The sequence below is a fragment of the Lepidochelys kempii genome, chromosome 2 (genome assembly GCF_965140285.1).
Source record: "Lepidochelys kempii isolate rLepKem1 chromosome 2, rLepKem1.hap1, whole genome shotgun sequence".
Lineage (NCBI taxonomy): Eukaryota > Metazoa > Chordata > Testudines > Cheloniidae > Lepidochelys > Lepidochelys kempii.
In genome coordinates this window covers 228621432-228644116 of record NC_136381.1, presented here as the reverse complement: position 1 = coordinate 228644116, position 22685 = coordinate 228621432, and the positions used below count along the sequence as shown (strand labels likewise).

General features: G+C 46.0%; 1 long non-coding RNA gene across 1 annotated transcript; it reads right to left on the bottom strand.

Annotated features, from left to right (window-relative positions):
• Nucleotides 1-1150: 1150 nt before the first annotated feature.
• On the bottom strand, nucleotides 1151-20297 carry LOC144930245 (uncharacterized). The gene is made up of 3 exons (XR_013635413.1): nucleotides 19896-20297; nucleotides 4446-4652; nucleotides 1151-1367 (listed from the first exon to the last, which is right to left on the bottom strand). It is a non-coding gene; the product is annotated as an uncharacterized LOC144930245 (long non-coding RNA).
• Between the last annotated feature and the right edge of the window lie 2388 nt (nucleotides 20298-22685).

Sequence of the window (22685 nt, the reverse complement as noted above, 5' to 3'; positions counted from 1 at the left end):
AGGCTTGGGAGAGCTGGGGCACTGGTTCTGAGGTTTAGGTGGCCAGATTGCAGTCCCCCTGTCCAGGAAGAGTGACATATACAAGGTCTGTACCAGGCAGTGTGCCGGAGAGATCCAGAGCTAGGAACAGTGATCAGTCACTACCCAACCCAGGGGGGCTTAGAAGCACATAGGATTTAGGAGTCAGATCCATTCACAACAAACTTGTGTCCATCCAGAGGGAAACAGGGCCAGGTTGTGACAACAGGTTAAGACAGCGACAGAGCTAATAACAGAACTCTTAGTGGCTGGAGCTGCCGGCCTAAATGTTTAGATTATAAAATAATTGAGGACTTTGGTATATGCTTAGCTCAGTGTTTCTTGGATTTCCAGGGTTTAACAGGACCTCTTCTGTTTACAGGCCTTTCCTAAAACAAAGATACTAAGACTGATTGGTAATACTGTAATTTGTAAAGTACTGAAACAAATGTACCATCACACTTCAGAAACATGGCACTGCCTTTAATTCATGTTTCATAGTTCAGCTTGAACATTAACTAGAGCAGTTTTTTTTTTTTCATAGTTTGGGTCACGACCCAGTACTGGATTGCAGCATGTAAAGCACTGGATCACCTTCCTCAGTGACCCAGTGGCTCTGGTCAGCATCGCCGACCGGGATGTTAAAAGTCCCGGCGGCAGTGCTGCCTAACTAAGGCAGGTTAGGGCCTACCTGCTCTGACACTGTACTGTGCCCCGGATGCAGCCAGCAGGGGGGCCACAGGGATCTGTGTGTTGCACCAGCTCTGCACTCCCATTGGCCGGGAACCAGCCAATGGGAGCTGGGGGGAGCAGTGCCTGCAGGCAAGAGCCATGGAGAGCCACTTGTGCACCTCCACTTAGGAGCCGGACATGTTGCTGGCTGCTTCTGGGGCGCAGCGCAGTCTGCGGTGCCGGGACAGGTGGGAACCTGCCTCCCTCACCCCAGCTGTGCTGTTGACCAGGAGCCGCTGGAGGTAAACCCGCCCCACAATCCCCTGCCCCAGCCTTGAGCCTGCCCCCCCCAACCCAGAACCTCTTCCTGCAGCCCAAACCCCTCAGCCCCAGCCCAAACCCCCTCCTTCACCATTTATCCCTGGCCCCACCCTGCAGCCCACACCCCAACCATTTGCCCTTCAACTGGATCCCCAGAAAAAAAAAGTTTGAAAACTACTGAACTAAGAATAGTAGACACCTCTTTCAGCCAAGAGTTGCTGATGTGTTCCTTGTTCTACAATCCTTCCATTCTGGATTACTGCTATCTTGTCAGCATTCTGGACAGTGGACAGGTGATGAGCTATTACAATACAGGTGCAACCTTGTCTTGCTTTATCCAGTGCTTCTTGGACAACCTGTTCAATTACCAAAGCAGAACATACTTGACAAATAAATTAAAAATGTAGTGCAAAGAAACCCCATACAACTGTCGGTAAGTGAGGTATCTAATCTGATATTTTACAATTTAATTAAAATATACCAGTGAGAAATGTGAGGCTGGATAGCTCAATGGGATGAATGTATAGCTTCCTGGTTTAAATCTAGCCTGTGTTGATGATGAGTGAGAGCTGTTAATATTGATGAATGTTTGAACTTTTGAACTAATGTGGTTGTCTCTGGCCAATTGCTAGTGCATAGGTGTCCATGTCACCAAAATCATCATCACAGCTTGCACCCTTGTTGGCAGTCTTGGCAGAGTGACCAAGTATTGTAGGGTCACAGCAACTGACCAAACCTCAGTGGTTCCTCTAGGACAGTTTTAAGAAGTGATGGAAAGCTTGCATTGCCATTGTTCTAAGGAAGTCAGGCTGATATCTTTCACAAGCATTAAGTTCACCTTAAAACAACATAGAAACCTGTCTTGACAGCAGTGGGCCACATCTCAATATTGCCAACTCCAAGTGGTCAAAAATCTTGATCATGAGATTTTTCAGTAATATTGGGAGGTTTTTTGTCAGGAGGTTTCTGAGCATTTAGGGTGCACTTGGTCACATTTTCAAGCTGTTCTCCCCACCCATGGAAGCTAGAAGCTTTTTTTTTTTCCTTTTTCTTTTTTTCTAAAAATATGACAGCTGAATTTTCACATAATTGCATGATTCCAGAAGCTGGACCTTAAAAGATCAAGAACAAATACTGAAAGATTTGCAATACAATTGTGAGAGTTGAAAACATCAAATCTTTCCTGGCAAACAAATATTACTTGTTGGGTGTATTATGCAGAGAGCATTTGGGGGGTGGCAAAAGTTTCCACACCTCTCCTACCGTACCAGACTCATGACCTACAAAACTCCTCCTATTTTAGTCCCAGGAATTGTGCGGTGTACCCAATTGCATTGTCTTCACCACAAAGGGGAAAATGACTAAAATAGGGGTTACAAGTGAAAATGTAGGGCTTGTCTACATGGGGAAATTTATACTGGTATATTTATATCAGAGTTATATTGGTACAACTCACCATGTGGACACATTTATTCTGGAATAAGAATGCTTTATTCTGTTTTATCTTATACAGTTCCCAAAGTGACATTTCTAGCCTTCTTTCAAGCTATTTTTTTTTCCCATACAGAAGTTAAAAAAATAAATTTCTCAATTAGAACTCTGAAGTTGTGTACCCATTGAGAATAGATTAGAAAAGTTTGCATTATGCTTATGCTCACTGTGGCTTAATGCAAAATTAACATCTCCAAGGATGTTAGTGCCTCACCCTTCGTTAAGAAATTCCCTGTTGTTTTACGTGAGTAACTCAGAAACATGGCACGTCTTGTGATGATTGTTTTTCTTAAAGCCCAAGCTCCTGGAGAAAAGTGATTAAGATGAGATTCTCACAGAGTTGTTTGGTTTAGTTTGGCTTTTTTTAAATGAGAGTGTCTGGCCTTCATTGCTGGGAAAAAAAAGCTTGAAAATGAGACCCAAATGCATCGTAAAGGCACAAAAATAGGAAAGCAAACAAAAAGAACCTGGAATTTATTTTAAATCATGATTTTTAAGCCAATCTCATGATTTAGGGGGACGCCTGACTCATGATTTTGGGTTGGTAATAACTGTACCTCATTGGCCAAATTGTACTGATGATGCCACAAGCAATTCAGTGTATCAAGAGCTATAGCAGATTTGATTGGCAGCCATGATCATTCTTGGGAAGTATGGAAAAAAGGAAGCAAAGAGTACAGTGAAAAAAAGAATTGTCAAAACAGACTTAAAATTTCACAGAAATAAACGTGGCAGAGCTGCCCAGTCTCCCGGATTACACAGGAGACTCCTGATTTCTAGCACCTTCTCCCATACTCCACAGTAGCTGCTTCAATTTCCTGATTCAATTCTCAGATCCACTACTCTGATTAGAATTCTGGAGGACTGTAGCTACAGAGATACTTTCTATAGTACTAGCCCGAACCTGCTGGCTGCCATAGAGATATATAGACATGGGCACTGTGTAGTTTGTCACTCTAGCCATTCTTCTGTGGGGAAAGGAGTAGGGTTGGGGATGATGCTCTAGGACTCCATGATTGGAGGAGTGTTGTGACCTGAACAGAACGTTGCTGATATTAGGGTGAGCATACACCCTAATATCAGCATGTTCCGAGGCTCTGATTGTGCTTCTGGGGAGTCTAAGGGACGTGTCTTGGGGAAGCACAACAGCAGCCCTGAGAGGTGCTGCAGCTTCTCCTCCTCACTGCTCATGTGGCTGGTGGAGTGGGGGGCTGTGAACGTAGAGTAAAGCTTGGTTCATTCAATCCACACTAATGCAAACTCTGGTTGGAGGGCATAGTAATGTGGGATACACACTACATCTTGCTGCTTAATTTAGAACATCTGAAGAAAAAAAATGTTGCTTTAGATGTTCTGAGATCATCTTGTTACAATATTTCATTATATAGCTTCAGGAAATTGCAGGTCTAGGGACAGATTCTTCACAATGGAATTTAAAGGTGACCTGTAAAAGTTGGGCTTTTTTGGGGGGGGGCGGGGTATTTCTTGCGACTGTATAAGGAAGACCTGCTCTCTTTTTTGTTGTTGTAATCTTAGAAATATCTGAAAGTCAAGTCTTCTTGGATTGCCAGGTTTAGCAAGGATCCCTAGGATTACTTCAGTTTAGATCGTCAGTTTTCTGAGCCCTTAACTGAATCCTTAACAAAGATTGTTTGAATGTTTGAGAAAAATAGGGGGTAACAAAAAACAAAAAAAATATTTTAAGAAGTCAATTAAAAGCGCTTCCCTCCTCTGTTACTCAGATTTCACTTAAAACCTTCTAGTTCTCCGCTTGTCTAGAGTCTTCCAGAAAAAAACAACAACAGGGTAAACAAGACTTGAATTTCTAATGTTATAAATAAGTATGGAAAAAACCCAAACCTTTAGATATTTTTACATCCCAGAGAAGCATAAAAGGTCACAACCCATTTTTATTTTCCTTACGAAACAAAGGTTTAACTTACATTTGGTAGAGATTCAATGAAGGAATATATGTTGGCTGCTGTGGTTGCCTTTACAATATCGTCATGTAATACCTCCCTGCTGTTATTTCCATATGCAATGTTCTCAGCAATACAGCAAACAAATAGGATTGGTTCTTGTGAGACTATACCAATCTGAGCTCTAAGCCATTGGATAGTTAATACCTTTGCATTTTGGCCATCCAGCAGCTAAAAAGTAAGAATATTTAAATTTCAGATGCAGTGAGGCTTTGGCTTACATGAAAAATATCACAGTATCAACTTTTCCATTCTGTATAGCAAATATTACCAATTCTTTGCAAAATATACAATGATTTTGGTGGCTTCAGTTTATCTGTAAGGCCATCTCCTCAAAGAAGGCAATTCAAATCTCCAATCCCACTTCCTTAGACTAGCTTTCCAATCATGAGCTTTATTCTTGCTAACACTTTGCATATTAATTAAAAAAAAAAGATACACAAAGCAAACCCTACAAAACAGAGTAAAATTACAGCCTTTGGGCAAGGGAAAGTTACAGCAGAATAAGCTATGGTCTGAATGTAAGCCACTTTAGTTATACCGTCATAACGCCCCACGTGGACACACAGTGGCTTTTTATGGTTTAGCTTAAACCCCTTCCAAAGCCACACAAGCTGAACTGCAAAAAGGCACTCAGTGTTCACACAGGCAGTTACACCAGTTTAACTATACTAGTATAAAACTTTCCCATGTAGTCAAGCTCTTAGCTTTGGGGCAGGGTGCTTTATAAATAATAGCCAGTTTGAAAAAGTTCCCTTTGACACAGAGGGGTATAACAGTCTTTATTAGATATAGCAATTTTGTATGGTCACTGAAAGCTGATGATAGACATCTAAAATACTCATTACCTACATCAAAGTGCCAAAAAAATCAAAATACCAAAATCTGATAAAATTCCAGAGCATCATGGTGGTAAACAATAGTGCTGTCATAAAAATTAATATAAAAGTGCTTTATAAATGTTAAGTAGGTAGTGTGAGGCTTTTTGTTCACCTTGCATTTATTCCAAACCCAGATTATTGTAAGCATTTAGGAAGCATCCATCCTGATGGTATCTGATGTGAAAGTAGAATGAATTATATTGAAATTATAATTCATTAAAGAAATGCTGCTTGAAAGGTTTGTTGAAATATAGTTGTCAGGAAGAGAAACATTAAGGAGCGTGAGATAATGGGTCGTCAAACTAATTAACTTAGAGCTCCTACTGAGCTAGGAGACTGGTAAATGTTGGTATGCAAATAAGATATGTATGTATATTTGTCAGTTTCTGCTTCCTTTTGTCTCCTATGTTAAACTGGCTTTGGCTTATCCGTATAAATAAGTTAGCTTGAGCTTTTGCAGGGGGCTCACATATATCTGGGTGCATTGGCAAAGCGCTTTGCTAATAAACAGAGTGGTCTGACAAAGTCCGTGAGTCTTGAATCTGACTTAGACACTGGGTTAAATGGCTCTTTAAAAGTAAGAGGATCAAAAACACCATACTTCCCTGCTGCCCATAGTTTTAAGACACAGGATGGAGATGGATTTATATTGGGATAGTGTAAATGGGACAGGGTGCTATCCTCAGCGCCTGCTTGGGTTCTTCCAATCAATTACCCAAACCAAATTACTTAAAACAACCCCCCCCCCCCCCACCATTACCACTCTTTTCACAGAGTGCAATCACTTCTTTGGTCTCTTTTCACACAGGGTCAGGGTCCATATAAGAGCCCAGGCAGGCTTCAGCCTGCCCACATTCAGGAGGCCTGAGCCCTTCTCCCGGTACTTGACTCTCTCCTCAAGGCAGGAACCCTCAGCCGTCCTCCTGGAGCTGGGTTGTACATCAGGCCAGCTGCAGGGCCTCAGCCAGCTTCTCCTTTAGCTGCCTCCCCACCCCCAGTCTTTTCACATTTAGGCTTTCAAGATTCAGCAGGCAGGCTCCTCCTGCTGGTGTGTCTCTTGCTATGAGGTAGAAGGCAGCACGTATGCTGATCCCCTTCCTAAAGCTCATCACTACTGGCCGTGAGAGAGAGGGGAGCCTTGCCCTGCCCACTCTTCAAAGCTCCTTGTCCAGGTTCCATAAAGAAAGAAGTAATCGTGTTTTCCCTCCCAAATCCTACCAATTCCTGAGGCCACTTCCTCTCTACCAATAGCTGCTATTTCCTAGGCCTTTGCATGCAACAGACCTCCAAAATCTTAAGGTGCCATACCATGAGAGAAGGATGGGCTGACCCATAGGCCCAACTAATCTTAAAGGGACAGACTACCCCGGTCACAAAAGAAGTATCTGCATTACTAATTAAACATTTATGGATTTTTAATAATTCATTAGCCATATCCAAATCCCACTGAATTAAATGGGAGTCTTTCCACTGACTTCAGTCGACTTTGGATGAAGCCCTGGTTGCAATTTTCATTCATAGATTGTGTTTCCACACTTCCCCTGTCATTTTGAGGTAAGGAAGATTTTGCACTCTGCCTACCGTTGCTATGATTATATATACAGAACCCTAAAAATTCACTAGTGCCTCCCCTTAATCTTCACAAACAATTCAAAAAATCACCTATTACATTCTATTATATTAACAAGAATGGGATAGATACGTTAACATTTAATCAGGTTCTCACAAGGAATCACTTACCATTTCTTCACCAAGAGGATCATAGAATCTCTCAAGCAATAGAATAACAGTGCTATTTCCACAGGCACTGCTGCCTATGAGCACCAGGGTCTGTCCCTTTTCTACATTAATATTCAAGCCTTGAAGCACTTGAACATCTGGTCAAGTTGGATAGTTAAACATCACTTCTTTGAATGCTATGTTGCCACCAAATAGTTCCTATAATTGAAATAGTAACATCTGATCAATTTTTAGGAGAATTCTGACAGAGCATAAAACAATGTACAGAGAACTAGCAATGGGCCCAATCCTGCTCCCATTTAAATCAATGTGAGTTTTGCCATTTGAGTTCAGTACCACCATGATCTTGGCCGTTTTGTGAGTTTCAAAAATTAACAGAGTAAAAAAACTAGTTTGGAAACACTGAAATTTTTGCTAGTTCTACTTCACACCAGTTTTAACATAAAGCCAATTTTTCAAAAGTAATGGTGATTTTGGGTGCCCAGCTTCAGATCCCCTTAAAGGGTTTGATTACCAGAGGGTGGGTGTTCAACACTTTCTGTAAGTTAGGCCCCTTTAAGAGTCTCAAGTTAAGCACTAAATATCAATAGTCACTTCTGATGTTCTTGATCTGCATACAAAAGCAATCCTGCTTTAAAGTTTTTTTTCAAATTAAATTACAGTACAATTATCATTACTGTATATGCAGACAGACAATCAGCATGTCAAACCCGTGATTCCTGGTAAACGTTAACAGAATTTTTCTGACACTTCATTATCATTATTTAAAAATTAGATATGTTATTTAGATGGTAAGTTCCTTGGAGCAAAGTCTTGCCCATCTTTGTCTGCAATGCTATGTACCCATTTGTCTTTGTATAAATAATATTTTGAAAGGTTATCTTCCTGTCTGCCTCTTTGAGTGATGCTTGGCTTGATTCATTGTACTTACCTGTGGCTAAGATAAAACAGTAGTATGTATTATTAGCATCTTGCATACAAATTGAATCCAAAACATTTTACAGGGTTAATACAGGCTTGGATTGTATTTCCAATGTCCATGCATGGATCTTCTCCTCCTGCATGGAAAGGGAATCAGCTGCCTCTAGAGCATTGTTCCATTTCACTGGACTTTGCAGAGGGCTCTCCATAAGGAAACATGAGGAAGGAATGAGCAGTAAGTACAGTTAAGAAGAGGAAGTTACTCACCTTATGCAGTAATGATGATTCTTCAAGATGTGTCCCCCCTATGGGTGCTCCACTGTAGGTGTGTGCATCCCTGTGCTGCTGATCAGAGAACTTTGGTGGCAGTGTCCATTCAGACCGCACATGCACTGCTCCTCGCCTGCCACAAGGTTAGCCAGCATGCACGGGCAACCCTCCTCAGTTCCTTCTCTTGGCAGAATCAATGCCAAGAACTCCAAAGTTGAGGGGAGGAGGGTGGGTTGTGGAGCACCCATAGGGGCACACATCTCGAAGAACCATCGTAACTGCACAAGGTGAGTAACTTCCTCCTATGGGTGCTCCACTGTAGGTGACTCCTGATCAGTGCCCACCCCTAGAGGCTGGGGCTTTGGAGTCAAGTCCGTTATAGATTATATCACTATGGCACCAAATCTGGCATGTGCAGCCTAGTCCCCAAGGATGGCATAATGTTCTGCAAAGGTATGTGCCGATACCCAGGTAGCTGCTCTGCAGATTTCTAATACAGGGATATCCTTGGAGAAGGCGATGGAAGAGGAGACTTAGAATGCATGCATATTGAAGATGGGGGTGCAATGTTACACATCTGGTAACAGAGCTTGATACAGCTTGAGACCTATTTGGAGAGTCTTTGAGCTGAAATCGCTGTATGTTTTGACCTACAGTAACTCCTCGCTTAACATTGTAGTAATGTTCCTGAAAAATGCTACTTTAAGCAAAATGATGTTAACTGAATCCAATTTCCCATAAGAATTAATGTAAATGGGCGGTGGTGGTTAAGTTCTAGGGAAAAAATTTTTGCTAGACAAAAGACATTATATATACACGCACACACACAGTATAAGTTTTAAACAAACAATTTAATACTGTACACAGCAATGATGATTGTGAAGCTTGGTTGAGGTGGTGGAGTCAGAGGGTGAGATATTTCCCAGGGAATGCCTTGGTGCTAAATGATGAACTAACACTCAGCTGAGCCCTCAAGGGTTAACACATTGTTAATGTAGCCTCATACTCTATAAGGCAGCACGAATGGAGGGAGGAGACACAATAGATGCATGGCAGTGGCTGCAAACATTCCCTGCAGAAACTGAACATGATAATGAACCCATGCTATCCCACTGGAGTACACCACTCCCTCCACTTTCCAAAGTGCCAGGTGGTGCATGGATGTGTGAGACAGAGAGACACCGTGTGTGTGCATGTGTCATACAGGGAAGGGTAACCACCTTTCTGTATACAGTGCTATAAAATCCCTCCTGGCCAGAGGCAAAATCCTTTCACTTGTAAAGGGTTAAGAAGCTAAGGTAACCTCGCTGGCACCTGACCCAAAATGGCCCATGAGGGGACAAGATTCTTTCAAATCTGGACAGGGGCGGGGGGGAAGGCTTGTCTGTCTGTGTGATAACTTTGCCGGGAACAGATCAAGGATGCAAGCCTTCCAACTCCTGTAAAGTTAGTAAGTAATCTAGCTAGAAAATGTATTAGATTTTCTTTTGTTTTTTTGGCTTGTGAAATTTGCTGTGCTGGAGGGAATGTGTATTCCTGTTTTTATGTCTTTTTGTAACTTCAGGTTTTGCCTAAAGGGATTCTCTGTGTTCTGAATCTGACTACCCTGTAAAGTATTTACCATCCTGATTTGAGAGGTGATTCTTTTACCAAACAAACAAATAAAATAAATTCGTCTTTTAAAAACCTGATTGATTTTTCATTGTTCTTAAGGTCCAAGGGTTTGGGTTTGTGTTTACCTGTACCAATTGGTGAGGATATTATCATCAAGCCTTCCCCAGGAAAGAGGGTGTAGGGGAATAGGACTTCAAGTGGTCCTTTCCCTGGTCTTTGTCTAAATCACTTGGTGGTGGCAGCATACTGTTCAAGGACAAGGCAAAGTTTGCACCTTGGGGAAGTTTTAACCTAAGCTGGTAAGAATAAGCTTAGGGGGTCTTTCATGCAGGTCTCCACATCTGTACCCTAGAGTTCAGAGTGGGGAAGGAACCAGAATGTGTGAGACAGACACACATTGCCGCTTTAAGTATGCTGACTCCACTCTAAGTACACTGCCTTTTTAAGTATATCAGCAAGTTGAGACAGCAGCTGCTGCCAGCAAGCTCCCTCCGTTCTGAGCCCTGTCGTGTTCCCCACCCCCGCACACTCCCCACTGCTCTGTGGAGATGCGGTACAGGAGCCGGGGGAGGGTGACATCCTGACATCAGCATCCCTCTTTCCCCCAACCCTGATGCATAGCAAGCAGGAGGCTCCCGGGAGAGGGCAGAAGCAACACAGGGCAGTGGGGGAGGGACACCTGAACTGCCCAGCACTTGATAGCCTGCTGGGTGGCTGCCACACAGGGAACTTAGGGGAGCTGATAGGGAGGCTGCCAGCCCACCCTGGTTCCAAGCCCCTACCAGCTAGCTCCAATGGGCTGCTCATCCTGCAAGCAGTGGACAAAGCAGGTGGCTTCCAAACAACGTCATAAGGGAGCATTGCACATGTTCTCTAATAGATCAGCAATGAAATGACGTTAACTGAGACAACATTAAGTGAGGAGTTACTGTATCTGAAACAGAGAGAAAGAGTCTCTGAGATTTTCTGAAAGCTCTTGTTCTGTCCAAATAGAAGGCCAAGGCTCTCCTCATGTCAAGCATATGGAGGATGGTTTCCCTATTATCCTGATGAGGTTTGGGATAAAAGGTTGGAAATTGAATAAGTTGATTTATATGAAAAGCGGAAGTCACCTTAGGAGTGAATTTTGGATATGGTCTAAAAGTGACTTTGTTGGGGAAGAACACAATGAAGGGGGGACGTGCCAGCAGGGCCGCTATCTCCACCATTATCTCCGCAAGAAGGATAGGGATCAGGAACACCATCTTCACTGAAAGGTGAGTTAATGAACAAGTGGCCATGGGTTCAAATGATGGTCTAGTCAGTCCTTTGAACACTAGGTTGAGATCCCATTGAGGAGTGGGAAGTCTGGGTTGGGGAAGGAGGATCGCTATGCCTTTCAAACTTCTCATCTGACCATGAAGAGGTAAGATTGAATATCCTTCTACTTGCTGGTGGAAGGTTGCAGTTGCTGCTAGGTGAACCTTTAGCGAGCAGATAGAGAGACCCGATTTCTTGAGAATCAATAGGTAGTCCAGGACTACTGGTAGGGTGATGCTTTTGGGCTGACACCAGATTTGAAATCTTTTCCATTTTTGTAGGTAGGTAAGACGAGTAGCTCCTTTTCTACTGTGTAATAACATCTCCTGTACTTCTTCAGAGCAAGATTTCTCTATGTGCTGGAACCACTAGGGAGCCAGGCTTTGAGTCGAAGAATCCACAGATTGGGAAGGAGTGTGTGTCTCTCGTTCTGCGATAGCAGGTATGGAGTGATCAGAAGAGTAATCGGTGGACATAGTGTCAGTTGTGACAGGTTAGGGTGCCACATCTGCCTGGGCCAGGTGGGAACAAGGTGGGATGTTTGCTTTCTCTCTTTTCACTTTCAATAGGACTTTCAGTATTAGAGGGAATGGGGGGAAAGGTGTAAAGAAGACCCTTGTCCCATGGGAAGAGGAAAGCATCCCCCATGGAGCATTGTCCAATCCCCACTCTGGAGCAGTACTGAAGACAGTTTTTGTTCTTGTGGCACTCCTTTTCTTTTTGCGAATACAGACTAACACGGCTGTTACTCTGAAACCAGTTTTTGTTCTGGTAAGTAACGATCAGGTCTACTGTCGGTGTCCCTCATTGCTGGAATATGTCGTGTAGGACATCGAATTTATTTCCCATTCGTGGTAGAGTGGGAACTTGCAGCTGAGGTTGTCCACTGTTGTGTTGTGTACGCCCAGCAGGTAGGCTGCTGATATTATCACATTGTGGGAAATGTACCTGTTCTTCTTCACGTGCTTGTTCACATTGATTCCAATCAGGTGTGCACGCGCCACGTGCATGGTCATCAGAAACTTTTTCCCTTAGCAGCTCCTGTCGGGATGGCTAGGGAACCCCTGGAGTGGTGCCTTTATGGCGCTCAATATATGAACCTGCCGACTTGACCCTCCTTCAGTTCCTTCTTACCATCCATGGCAGCGTTGGAACAGTCTCTTGCTTGCTTCACAAGTGCTCCCTTAGCCTAGATACTTGTTCTTCTTGGTTTATTGTTTTGTAGTTGTAGTATTAGCATAGTTATAGTTAGTTATTATAGAGGGTGTGAGCAGGATAGTTCCCATCTCCTCACCCCTTTCGGGGCTCTGGGGCATGCCACAAGCCCAAGGCTTTAAGCCTATGCCAAATAGTGATCCCCAACAACTTGTCTGAGGTGTCTGGGGAAAGTACATTGGTCCGAGCGCTGCAAGATCTGCAGGGCGTTTAAACCCAGGACCAACAAGGAGTGGGATTTCTGTTTGAGGCAGCTGCTCAGGGAATCCGCACTTTGCCCAGTGCCTGCGAACCACCATGGCTTGGGACTGAGCGCCTCAGTGCGGAGCACTCCACTGTCAGTTCACAATTCGGTGCTGAGGAAGGACTCTACTGCAGGAGACCCTCGGCACCAGCAATTCTCAGCACCACAACAAGGCGCAGCACCCTGGCAATGCTCCATTTCTCCAGTGCCTCACAAGTGCAAAAAGCCTGAGAGCGGATGCTCCCCTCACAGAGCTCCCAGACTGCCAGGGGACACTTCGCAGAACCCATGCAACGATCCAGCTCCAAGGCAGCAAGAGTCGGCGCTGTCGACTCCGGCACCACAGAAGGCACTGTCAAAGGCAGTGCCAGGTGGAGGTATTGGAGCCACCCTCCACCCCAGACGCTTTTGAGGCCGCAAGGGAGCTCCTAGAGATGACTGCAGCCCAGCCCCCGGTCATCAGGGACAAGTCTCCAGTTCTGGTGAGACCAGCACCATCCAGAGGCAAGCCCACAATGATGTGGTGCTCTCAGCCGCCGGACCAGCATCGTGCCCGGCACTGCTCCCGATCGCCACCGCCACATCATTCCCCAGCATTGTGCTCAGCGGGAACATGCCTGGCACCAGCAGCGCCATGCTCCATCTCCCTGGCACTGAGCACACATCGGCACCAGAGCGCCGAAGCCTATAGCCGGCACTGGTCTCCTTCACCAAACGGTTGGCGCCGGTCATCAGCAAGATCGTTGCGGCACCAGTCCCCTGCTGCTTCTTTGAGGCACCGATGGCCAATCCATGGCACCTTGGCACTGCCATGGTCTTCGCCCTCAGGCTCTTTAGAGTCCGATAGAGACTCCTACTATTCAAGGTGCAGTCAGCACAGGTCAAGCAGGCACCAAAGGGACGTGCATGCAGCTTGGCAGCCACAGTAGCAACCCCCTGCGCAATGGCCTTTTTGGACCCCTGGGCTTACCATTAGGCCCAGGGTACCCCTTCCAAAGGATCTAGATTGGTGACCTTGGGATGCTTTCCTTCCCAGTCACCTAAGGATAGACCTGCTCTGCAGGGAGCTGAAGCGGCCCTCTCTAGGCTGCCCCCACAGACTGAGGGGGTGGGCACAAACCTGCCGGCACCTCACGAGACAAACTAATATTCAGGTCTCAGGGCCACATTCAGAGTGTAACCAAAAACAGAGTCCTTGTAGCACCTTAGAGACTAACAAATTTATTTGGGCATAAGCTTTTGTGGGCTAGAACCCACTTTATTGGATGCATGGAGTGAAAATACAGGAGCAGGTATAAATACATGAAAGGATGGGGGGTTGCTTTACTAAGTGTGAAGTCAGTCTAATGAGATAAATCAATTAACAGCAGGATACCAAGGGAGGAAAAATAACTTTTGAAGTGGTAAGAGAGTGGCCCATTACAGACAGTTGACAAGAAGGTGTGAGTAACAGTAGGGAGAAATTAGTATTGGGGAAATTAAGTTGAGGTTTTCTAATGACCCAACCACTCCCAGTCTCTATTCAGGCCGAATCTGATTGTATCCAGTTTGCAAATTAATTCCAGTTCTGCAGCTTCAAGTTGGAGTCTGTTTTTGAAGTTTTGTTGTTGAAGAATTGCCACTTTTAGGTCTGTTATTGAGTGACTGGAGAGATTAAAGTGTTCTTCTACTAGTTTTTGAATGTTGTAATTCCTGATGTCAGCTTTGTGTGCATTTATTCTTTCACGTAGAGACTGTCCGGTTTGGCCAATGTACATGGCAAAGGGGCATTGCTGGCACAATGTGAGTTAGGAGCCTTTCTGACTGTGAGGTCCCCACCTCTCTGCGTCCCTCAGCCCATGCTGGCCATTCAGCCCCCATACATATTTCCAGAATGGCAGCTATTTCAACCAAGCCGTCAGCCTCTGTCTTTTGCTAAAGCCCTGATTATCAGCTTTTTTAGACCCGTGCCACAGAGGGCACACACCCATCTAACTATTTTCCTTTCCCTTCCCCGTGTGTCTGTTGCAGGGCTGGTACACTCCGTCACCTTTTGAGGAAGGGGTGAAGGGGCATTATGGCCCCATGGCTGAGTTTGAATGACTGCCCCTAGTCTCGGGGTAGTATGGCCTAATGTTTGGGGATCCGTCAAGATAGTCCTCCTATGCCGGACTACGTGGTCTAAAGGCCAGAGTCCATATAACTATCCTTTCTACCAGGGCGGCGTGGCCTAATGGCCAGAGTCTATAGAACAGCCCTCTTGGGGAGGGGCGGAAGGGCGGCCAGCCTGGGACTCCTGGGCGGGGGAGGGGTTGCAGCTGGGCCAGGGGACCCCTGGGGCTTTGGTGTAGTGTGAGAAACTGCTATCTGTAGGAATTTGCTACCTGTAGCAGTTACTCATATGTAGAAGATTGTGAAAAACTGCTATCTGATGAAACAAATTCCTACAGATAGTTTCTCACACTACACCAACCGTGCGGGGAGGGGAGGGGTGGAGAAGAGGGGGACAAAGGGGTCTCAGGGCTCCAGCCACATGGGTGGGGGGCAAGGTGGTCCTCTGGCCACGGGAGGGTTGGGGAGGGGGTCTTGGGGCTCCGGCTGCAAGGGGCAAGTGGGTCTCAGGGCTCTGGCCGTGGGGGTTGTTGTGGCCTAATGGCCAGAGTCCATAAATCTGCCCTCTCGGTTAGGACTGCGTGGCCTACTAAACACATCAGGCTAAGCCCCAGTTCTATGACCAATTCCCCATTAAGTTCCCCTGGATTACTTCCTACTTGACTTGTGTCTCGGGGTTCCCACAGCCTCTCCTCCCTCTGCAGTGTTGGGTGCCTGGGGGTTGTAGGTAGTCATCGTCTGGCTGGTCTCCTCATCCTGAAGTGCTAGCAGTCCTTCCACAGGAACCTTGAGAACATCTCCATTCCCTTTGGCAGTTAGCCCTGAATGAGCTGAGCTGCTCCCTTTCAGATCTATGTTCCAACAGGAGCATGCCCAGCAGAACCTCCTCAGCCCACAAAGTAAGATTAATCCCTCTTGAACCACTGTCCAGCTGGTACACCCTGTCACGTGGTCTTGCCCATGAACACCCCTCCCACCACCCCCCGAAACACACACTGCTTCTCAGCTCAAAATGGTACATCTACCCCACCACCTTCATGTGGCAGATTTGAAAAATAAAACATACATTTTGTGCAAAACACAAAAGTTTATTGAGAAAATGGTTACAGGAAAAGAAGTTTAGTTAGTATTCTGTTTACATGAAGTAGACATGAAAAATTGCATGGCCGGAAAGTTAGAGACTATACACTCCCCATTGCGGTAAAAGTGTCCTGTAATAATGCATTGTTACAGGAAAAGAGCTTTACTGTTGGGATTGCCAAGCTCCTAATGGCTTTTGGCAGGCTTACATAGAGAAAGACTGGGAAGAGCGAATGCTTCACAAAATCATTGCAGAACCCTATCTTTCCCCCACTACTGCTCTTTCACTATGTCTGTAGGGGAGATAAAGCAGAATCTAAAACTGAAAAATTGTTCAATTATGGTCATTCCTCCCAGTGTAGCATGCAACTCCCTTCAACTCTTGCAGCACTTCTGGGTGACCATCTTGATGAGTAACTTCATAGCATATCTCACTGGTCTGTCTTTTGCCTTTTTGAATAAGGCCATTCTCTTCCTCCTAGTTCTTTGCCTCAATGCAATATCACTGAGAGTCAGGACAGCCTAAAGGGGATGTAGAGGGAATTACTACTCAGCTCGCCCCCAGATTCCCTCTGCTAACTCTTCCAACAATATTTAAACACTTCCAAAGCAAAGCCAGACTAGGAACATAAATTCACAACTCCACCCCCAGCCTCCAAAGTACCACAACAAAGTCAAATATTATATACTGCATAGACAAAAATCCCAGTGCATCCTTCCTCATGCACACACCACTTATCTCTGAGGTTTCTCCAAAACTGGGAAGAATCTTAGGAAGGCAAAGTCAGAAATGCTGGAATATGAACAATCACCACTTTGTAGGAATAGGGAAAAAAACCCAGCCACACCACCTGACCAGCCAGCCAGACCCTCAAGGACCAGGCCTGTTATCTATGGTTGAGCAGCTGGCTAACTTGAGGGGGAGAAGAGAGAAAATTCATGATGAAATGTTTGCGGATATCACTACAGAGTCCCCAAACCCCTCAAAAATAGTGGGCAGGGGGAGGCTGTATTAGAGGACAGAGACAGAAACAGACAGGGAGCTCTCCAGAGCAATTGTGGGATTGGCCAAGGATAGCATGGCAGTTGCCAGCAACAGCATGGCACATACTAATCTAATTTAACCCTCACATCATGTTATCTAGTAGGCATCTAATTGAGTATAGTCTGCAAATTTTGCCACTGCACTGTTTACCCCTTCTTCCAGATCATTTATGAATATGTTGAACACCACTGGTCCCAGTACAGATCCCCACTATTTACCTTTCTCCACTGTGAAAACTGACCATTTATTCCTACCCTTTGTTTCCTATCTTTTAACCAGTTACTGATCCATGTGAGGACTTTCCCTCTTATCCCATGACTGCTTATTTTGTGTGGGAGAGGCCTGGCTTGACAAAGCCCTGGCTGGGATGATGTAGTTGGGGTTGATCCTTCTTTGAACAGGGGGTTGAACTAGATGACCTCCTGAGGTCTCTTCCAAACCTAATCTTCTATGATTCTATGACCCTGTCAAGGACTTTCTGAAAGTCCAAGTACAGTATATCCACATGCTTGTTGACACCCTAAAGAATTCTAGTAGATTGGTGAGGCATGATTTCCCTTTACAAAAGTTGTGTTGACTGTTTTCCAACATATTGTGTTCATCTCTGTGTCTGTAATTCAGTTCTCTACTATAATTTCAACCAATTTGCCCGATACCAAAGTTAGGCTTGCCAGGATCAACTCTGGAGCCTGTTTTAAAAAATCTGCATTACATCAGCAATCTTCCAGTCATCTGGTATAGAGGATGATTTAAGCAATAGGTTATATACCAGTTAGTAGCAGGCCAGATTAACCTTTTGTGGGCCTGATGCCAAACATTTGTGGGCCCCCATGGAGGCAATGTAGCATGGCATGGGGAAGTCAGTCCCCAGAGCAAGGGGCCAGCCAGGGGCAATGGGGCATGGCATGGGCAGCCCCACTATGCCCAGCCCAGTACGAGGGCACTATTTACAACCCGGCAGTTGCCAGACGCACAGTGGCCCACCTGGCCCTGTGCTGCCAGCATACCCCTTCCCCTCGGGGGGGTGGGCCCATGTTGCACCACACAGACCCCAACACTCCCCCGACTCCCTATGGCCAGAGACCCCAGACCCACTATGCCCAGCACCCACCCCAGACCCCTCCACAAATGCACACACACACCCCGCACCGTTGTCCTGCCCCACTGGCTGAGACTGGCCAGGCTTCTGCACCAGTCCCAGGTGGCTCAGCTCCGGAAAGGCCCCACAGGTGGTGGGGAGCAGAGACTGCTCGGAGCCGGAGGTGCACTGGGGTCTGTCCAGTGGGCAGAGAGAAGCAGGGGGGTGGGGATGGGGACGGAGACAGAGAGGAGCCCTCAGCCAGCCGGCGGGCAGGCTGAGAGGAGCAAGTGGTGGACAGGGGAGCCAGCAGGGTCTCGGGGTGCAGTACAAGTGGAGTAGGCTAGGCCCCCTTCTGAGCATGGGCCCGGCTCCATGGCAATACTGGCGCCATTGTAAACCCAGCACTGGTTAGTAGTTCTAAACTTTTATGTCTAAATTCCTTCAGAACACTTGGGGGATTACCACCTGGTCCTGGTGACTTAGTCTTGATAAATTTACCCATTTGCACTAACACCTCCTTTATTGACACCTCAGTCTGAGACAGTTCTTCAAATTTGTCACCTAAAAAGACTGGCTCAAGCGTGGGGACCTCCCTCACATCCTCTGGAGTGGAGATCAATGCAAAGAATTCATTTAGCTTCTTCACAATGGCATTGTCTTCCTTGAGTAGCAGCCGTGTTAGTCTGTATTCACAAAAAGAAAAGGAGTACTTGTGGCACCTTAGAGACTAACCAATTTATTTGACCATGAGCTTTCGTGAGCTACAGCTTGCATCCGATGAAGTGAGCTGTAGCTTACGAAAGCTTATGCTCAAATAAATTGGTTAGTCTCTAAGGTGCCACAAGTCCTCCTTTTCTTCTTCCTTGAGTGTTCAGCAGCGCCACTGAGCGTTTGGCAGGCTTCCTGCTTCTGATATAGTTAAAAAATGTGCTATTTTTGTGTGTTCTGCAGTTGCTCTTCAAATTCTTTTTTTTGCCTGCTTAATTATACGTTTACACTTTACTTGCCACAGTTTATGCTCATTTCAATTTTCCTCAACAGGACTGACTTCCAATTTTGTAATGATTTGTTTTGTCTCTAATTGCCCTTTTCACTCTGTTGTTTATCCTTAGGGACATTGTTTTGGTCTTCTGTTTTTTGTTTTTAATTTGGCATATACATGGAGAAACTAAATTATATCTTAAGTTGTAAGATGCTACATGCTTGAATGAAGAAAAAAAGACTTTAATTAAACATCCTCAAGAGTTTAAAAACCATCTTGGTTCTTGCTTCAACTGTTGTGAACATACATAGAACTGACAAATATCCACATTGTACAGCAAAATCTCTAACAAGTACATTTTGCCAAAAAACAAACCTCTTGTCTCAAGCTACCAGTCTGAACTAGTCCCAATGTTTTGTTTAAAGAGCGTTAACTTTATAGTCAGGTAAATACACACACCGCCTTGTCAAAGCCAAGAAGAAGAAAGCCAGCAAGCAATTTAGGCCGGGTCCTTGGGAGGCTGCTAAACAGCCATTTTTTAAAGGCGCTGAGTCAGGAGGGAGACTCCCATCCTTCGTTTTTAATCCTACTGCAGCCCCAAAGCCAGGCAACCCCCCCACCCCGGTACCGAGGGCGGGCGCGCAGCCTGCCGTGCTGCCAGGGGCCACCATGGGTCAGGCCACGCGCAGAGTCCCCCTCTCAGCCCGGCGGACACGCTGCCCAGGGCGACGGGGACCAGCCAGCTGCGCGCCCAGGGGCTGGGATCAGAGGGCGGAGCAGGGGATTCACCTGCCCAAGGCGGGGCGCGGGGGTGGAAAGCGATTTCAGCCGCGCCGACGGAGGCGGGCACAGCCCGGCGCTGGGGGCAGCGAAGGAGGGGAACTCGCCTCCCCAGAGGGCGGGCACGAGACAGAGGCGGAGCGGGGAGGAGCCGCGGGGCTGGGGAGTCACCTGCAGACGGTGATCAGGTTCCTCCTCTCCACCGCCGCGTTGCGGGACTGGACGCTCTTCCTACGGGCCGAGACGTTCAGCCCCCCCAGGCTGAGGGAAGCCATCGCCGCGGGCGGCAGGTGGAGCCACAGGGGCTGGCGCGGAGCCTTTGTTCCCGGCCTCCTGCTCTCCGGGCTGCCACCGCCGCCACCCCAGGGGAGGACGAGGCCCCCGTGTCTCCCCCTCCTGGTGCCGCTGTCTGAGCGGCAGGTGCTGCTGCGCATCCGGCCGGCACAGGCAGGGAGGGAGCCGGGGTCCCCCGCCCTCGGCAGCCGGAGCAACCGCGGCGCCTTTGAGTCGCAGCTGCCAGGACCGCAGAGCACCGGCTCCGCCAGCCAATCAAAAAGCAGGAGGGGGCGGGGCCCAGGGCGGCAGATGCTTTAAAGGGGCGCGTGCCCTTAAGAGAGCCAACTGTCAAGTGCGCGAAGATGCGGCTTGGGGCGCGTGGGGAATTAGGCGAGGAGGCGGGGCCGGGACGCCGCGGGGGCGGGGCGTCGGTAGGAGGGAGGTGCGGGCTATGAGTGTCACGTGCCAGCAGAGAGTAGGGCGGAGTGCCCCTGAGGCACTCTGAGGTGGTGTGCCTAGGACGCTGGTTGGTCCTGGCGAATTACCTGCCCAGACAAAGCTTGGCGGGCCAATATCCCTTGGAGTCATTTTGAATTTTAATGCTATCCTCCAAAGCACTTGCAACCGCTCCCAGCTTGGTATCATCTGCAAACTTTATAAGTGTTCTCTCTATGCCATTATTTAAGTCACTGAAGATATTGAACAGACCCCGACTCAGAACTGATCCTTGTGGAACCCCACTTGATATGCCCTTCCTGCTTGACTGTGAATCATTGATAAGTACTCTCTGGGAATGGTTTTCCTACCAGGTATGCACCCACCTTATAGTAGCTCCATCTAGGTTGTATTTTCCTAGTTTGTTTATGAGAAGGTCATGCCTTCATGGAGTATCAAAGCCTTACGAAAGTCAAGATATACCACATCTACCAGTTCCCCACTATTCACAAGGCTTGTTTCCCTGTCAAAGAAAGCTATTAGGTTGGTTTGACAGAATTTGTTCTTGACAAATCCATGCTGACCATTACTTATCACCTTATTATCTTCTAGGTGTTTGAAACTGATTGCTTAATTACTTGCTCCATTATCTTTCCAGGTACTGAAATTAAGCTGACTCGTCTAATTCCCCAGATTGTCCTTATTTCCTTTTTTTATATATCGGCATTATATTTGCCCTTTTACAGTCTTCAGGAATCTCTCCAGTCTTTCATTACTTTTCAAAGATGATCACTAATGGCTCAGATATTTCTTCTGTCAGCTTCTTGAGTATTCTAGGATTATTCATGGGGGGGGAGAGGGATAGCTCAGTGGTTTGAGCGTTGGCCTTCTAAACCCAGGGTTGTGAGCCCAATCCTTGAGGGGGCCATTTAGGGATCTGGGGCAAAAAAAATTGGGGATTGTGCCTGCTTTGAGCAGGGGGTTGGACTAGATGATCTCCAGAGGTCCCTTCCAACTCTGATAGTCTGAGTCCAATCAGGTGGTTGCTACTTTAGATGCAGTTGTTAGCGACCAGTCCAGACTTTATAGATGATGATGATTACTCAGAGAAAGCTATAGTCCTATGATACAAACAGGTTCACACACTCTTCTATACACCCATTACATCATATTAATCAATTCTGGTTTATTGGAAAATGTTATCCAAGTTTGTTGGGCTGCAGGTTTACTTTATCATGGAGTAGTTGAACATCATATACCATCTCTTTAGCTGATAGTTCAATGCTCATATTTGAACTCTTTCATCTCCATCATCTTAAAACAAATCTATGTGATCTAACTAATTGAAGGAAAATCTGTGAGTTCAGTTTTTTCCATGTGGGAGTTCAACTGATCAGTACCTGGATTGTACTTCCCTGAATAGTGTTGGATCTACTGATTAATCTATCGTGTAACTGGTAACGGATGCTGAAAATTATATCAAGATTACTCTTGCAATTCTTTATCAATTAAGTTGCCCTTAGAACAGCTCTAGAATTCCATACAAAAATTAAAGGGAAAATGGAATTCCATCAGGAAATTTCTCTTCTATTATTCTCTCTTAAACTATCCTGCCCAGTAGAGTTTATTCTCCATTCTCTTCATGTCACCAAACCATCAAGATTTATTTAAATGGATGGTTTCTTTTGAAAATAGGATGCCTTTTTATTTATATATAAGATAGAATAGGTGGCAAGGGCTTTTAAAGCTAGTATTTTGTCATCCATTTAAGCAGCTTACAGGGAATCATTTCCTAATTTTAAGATTTCCTTTTCAGGTATGTGGGCAGCTAACAACTTTTATCCACAAAGAAATGAGGCTTTGCTCTCCCACTGTTACAAAGTAAATGTGGACACAATAGTCCAATGGTTGGCAGCCCAGGAACACCAGATATTCAGTATGCTGGGGTATATCAACTCTATACTGGGCCTGAAGGAGTTAATGAGGCTGATTGCATACACAGGTCCTCAAGTAGTTTGGATCCCCTTTGTTTTGAGTCCTGCAGAAAAGTCAGCTGGGGAAGAGACTGTGATAGTGGCCTAGCTGCAGGTCATGGTAGGAAGTAGCCCAGAGAACAGACCTCATCTGCTTCATGCAGGGTCCTCCGGCTTGAACCCAGAGTAAAAGCTGGGCCTGGGTTCCCCTACCAGCTCACATGGGGTAGGGGCATAAAGACCCCAGAGCCAAGGACTGATGTTGGGACAAACCTCC